The sequence below is a fragment of the Hylobates moloch genome, unplaced genomic scaffold (assembly GCF_009828535.3).
Source record: "Hylobates moloch isolate HMO894 unplaced genomic scaffold, HMol_V3 SCAFFOLD_24, whole genome shotgun sequence".
NCBI lineage: Eukaryota > Metazoa > Chordata > Mammalia > Primates > Hylobatidae > Hylobates > Hylobates moloch.
This window is the reverse complement of record NW_026652299.1, coordinates 8,943,764-8,947,696: the sequence shown is the minus strand read 5'-3', so window position 1 is coordinate 8,947,696 and position 3,933 is coordinate 8,943,764. Positions and strand designations below refer to the sequence as shown.

At 40.0% G+C, this 3,933-nt stretch overlaps 1 pseudogene; it reads left to right on the top strand.

Moving 5' to 3' along the window:
• Nucleotides 1-1,253: 1,253 nt before the first annotated feature.
• Nucleotides 1,254-1,906, top strand: LOC116463028 (putative RRN3-like protein RRN3P2; annotated as a pseudogene).
• Nucleotides 1,907-3,933: the final 2,027 nt, after the last annotated feature.

Below are 3,933 nucleotides of genomic sequence, written 5' to 3'. Positions count from 1 at the left end.
TATAAAATTAAAAGAGCTGGCTAGGTATGGTGGCTCATGCCTGCAATCCGAGCACTTTGGGAGACTGAGGTGAAAATATTGCTTGAGCCCAGGAATTTGGGACCAGCCTGGGCAACATAGGGAGACTCTGTCTCTACAAAAAAATAAACATAAAAATAAACCAGACATAGTGGCACATGCCTGTGGTCCCAGCTACTCAGTGGGAGGCTGAGGTGAGAGGATTGCTCGAGTCCTGGAGGCTGAGGCTGAGTGAGCCTTGATGGAACCAGTGCATTCCAGCCTTAACAACATAGTGAGTCCCTGTCTCCAAAAAATACATAAATAAAATTAAAAGAGCTTTAAAATCCTGTTTCTTACTGATAGTCCATTGACATTTTGCACACAATAGGTGTTCAAACGATACTACAGAATTATTTTCTGGGCAGAATAAAATACGTCACCTTAAAAGTCAAATTGAGACGTTTATCCCCCTGAATATGTTTTGACTTTGGAGATTTAGAAGGATCAATTTCTATCAGTAGTAGAGGGCTATACTCTGAATATCGAGTTTAAGATCCATCATTTCCTTGAGCTACATTATAATAGTTTAATTTTTAAAACAACTCTGCTGAAATAGTTTTTGGAGCTAGACAATAGATTGTAATACAGACTAGAAGGAATTGCAGTACATTTCTTCAGGGCAGAAGGCAGGTGCAGTTATGTCTCTGCATGTGCATCCGATGCTTATGTATTTTAAATGTAAATTGTTTCTTTTAAGAGAAAATATTATATTGAACATTGATGCAAAGGCATTATATGTTTGTGTTTTATTTTCCTGAGATATAAAACTCATTCTCCACCTATAATGAGACTTCGATGAAATATTCCAAAGTGTTTGTAACAAATCTGGCATTTAAGGAAGCAGATTTATACAAGCTATAGCTGGGATTTTTTTCTTTATCTATTTCCAGTTTCTTTACAATATTTTATGCAGGCTTTTGATTTTATCTATAGGTGGATTTAAGTATATTTTGAATAGTGGGGGAAATTAAAACTTGAAATTTAACAAAGAACTTAAAGTGAGTTACCGTAACAAAGCATTCTTAAATAATGAATTTTAGAAGTCGGATAAAATTCTTCCTAAAAGGATTCATTATATAAAGCAAATAGCTGAACAATGTCAGGTTGTAACATAGTAATCAAGAGAAAGGGCCTCCAGGTGAGGCGCAGCTATCACTTTAAGCCCCAGGGCGGCCAGCCAGGCTGCTTCTCACATGGTTGCCGGGGAAGCAGAGGCTTCAGCTTCTGTGGTCAAGAAGCTGGGTATGTCATGGACCAGTATTTCAAATACGCTTGCATTCAAGAATGATTTTTCCAGCTCTCCCCCAAGAAAAATTGTTCATCTTGATGGAATGGGGACAGAAGCCTTGCCGAAGTACAAAGAGTGAAACAAATAACTTTGAGCTGTTGAACAGCCAGTTGTGAGATCCAAACATAAAGGATGACCAGATCTTGAACTGGCTGTGAGAATTTCGCTCTTCTGTCATGAACTTGGCAAAAGACTTTGAGCAGCTCCTCAGTATTACATTGAGATTGCCTTGGTTGAATACAATTCAAACAGTGGTGCAAGAGTATTTGGCTTCTTTGGGTTATCTTGTATCAACAGACTGTCTTCCTTAGCCCGTCTCAGCATAATTGCTTCCCATTTGGGGTACCTTCCCTGAATGATCATTAAGAAGAGCCATGTAAATGTTTCAGATTCTGATGATGGAGATGATTATCTTCCTGCAAATTTTGACACATGTCATACAACCTTACAAATAATAGTAAGATATGTCCCACTGGCACTGTGGTTTCTTTTGCCCATACTGGTGGAAACATTTCCATTTGTTCAATCAGAGAGAACATTGGAATGTTACATTCATAACTTACTAAAGATTAGTATATACTTTCCAACCTTGAGGAATGAAATTCTGAAGCTTATTATTAAAAATATATTCAAGTTGGATGTGAATGCATTCTGGCAGGATATTGAAGATGCTGAGGAAAAAGCAGCTCAAAGTTGTAGTGGGACAGATTCCATGGAATGATTGTTTAATATGAACAAAGATGAAGAGACTGTTTCTAAGGCTGACTCCAAATGGCTCTGTCAGATGGTGCACCCTGTAGCTGAATGCCCGGACATCCTGCTGTCTTTGCTTTTGCAGTACGTGAAGTATGTCTGCTATGTAAAATACATGGTAAGGTTGGTAACAACAAAATAAAGGATTTATAATACATCACAAACTGATCAACATATTTGACAAACTCCTGTTGCCCGTCCCTGCCTCCTGTCATGTACAGTTTTTCATGTTTTACCTCTGTAGCTTAAAATTGCGACTCTCAGAAGCATTTTTGCAACACCTCTGGGGAAAAAAAAATGCAGGATCCAAATAATCCTGCCATCATCAGGTAAGCCTCTGGAAATTATATTGGAAGCTCTTTGGCAAGAGCTAAATTCATTCCTCTCACTACAACTATAAAATCATGCCTAGGTCTTTCAGTTAACTGGCCACACAAATACCTTAATAACTAGGATCTGAGAATGAAGGCTTTTTGTGATATTGCTCTCCATCAAACATTTTACTCAGCCTTCCAAGCTATGTTCCACACCTTTGTTTTTAGACACAAGCAGCTTTTAAGTGTAAACCTGAAAGAAGATTTGAGATGTCTTCAGTGCCTACATTTTTAAGGGATAGTGACTAGGCAGCTAAATCCTCCGAAGATTTGCCTGCCCTCAGTGGTTAACTTATTTGCTGCTGTCACAAATAAATATCAGCTAGCCTGCTACACTATCAGTGAGAGGAACAATGGCCAGAAATACAGCTGGAGGGGACTCGGTGTGAACGTGCACCAACCCACTGGACGCCTTCTTCCCCTTTGATCCTTGTGTGGTTAAGCAGTCAAAGAAAGTCATTGATTCTATCAGATACGGGAAGACGTAAGTGCCGAAGAGCTTCAGGACTTTAAGAAACCTATGAAAAAGGAGATGGCAGAAGATGAAGATGATCTTTTGAAAGGCCAAGTTCCCCCAAATGATACCATGATTGGGATTATACCGAGCCACTTTGATGTGATTCACCTTTCCTAAGTCCTTTAAGTAGTGTGGGCTCCCCACCTGTGTTATACCTGCCAGACCAGTTCCTTCTCATGTCAAGGATTTGTGATTGAGATGCAGTGTTCTTCCCCATCACTCATCATGTTCTTCAGCAACTGTTTATGCCGTTTGGGCACTGCATTGAACTAGAACGAGCACCTGACTCAGGCCTCACACTTGCAAGTTAGACTTGAGCTTCTGAACAGACTTTGTTTTTCTTTTTTGTTCCCCTTAGAGACAAAATTAGAAGACTGAATATCATGTGCAATGTTTTACAGTGGGGTTGATGATAAATGTTAAAGACTTTGCTCGTTTAAGAAGTACTTTTCTTGGCCGGGCGTGGTGGTGGCTCATGCCTATAATCCCAGCCCTTTGGGAGGCCGAGGCAGGCAGATCACGATGTCAGGAGATGGAGACCATCCTGGCTACCACGGTGAAACCCCATCTCTACTAAAAATACAAAAAATTAACTGGGCATGGTGGCACGTACCTGTAGTCCCAGCTACTTGGGAGGCTGAGGCAGGAGAATGGTGTGAGCCCAGGAGGTGGAGCTTGCAGTGAGCCGAGATCATGCCACTGCACTCCAGCCTGGGCGACAGAGCAAGACTCCATCTCAAAAACAAAAAAAAAAAAGAAAGAAAAAAAAGTACTTTTCTTATGCACTACAGCTTTTTGATGTAATTATTGTGTAATTTCTAATATAGACAGCAGCCTATTTTGACAGACTGCCTTTTTAACACAGGATTTTTTTTCAGAGCCACAGTCATAGAACTTTGCTGATCTGCTTTCAATGAAGAATCATCTAAGATAAATCCTCT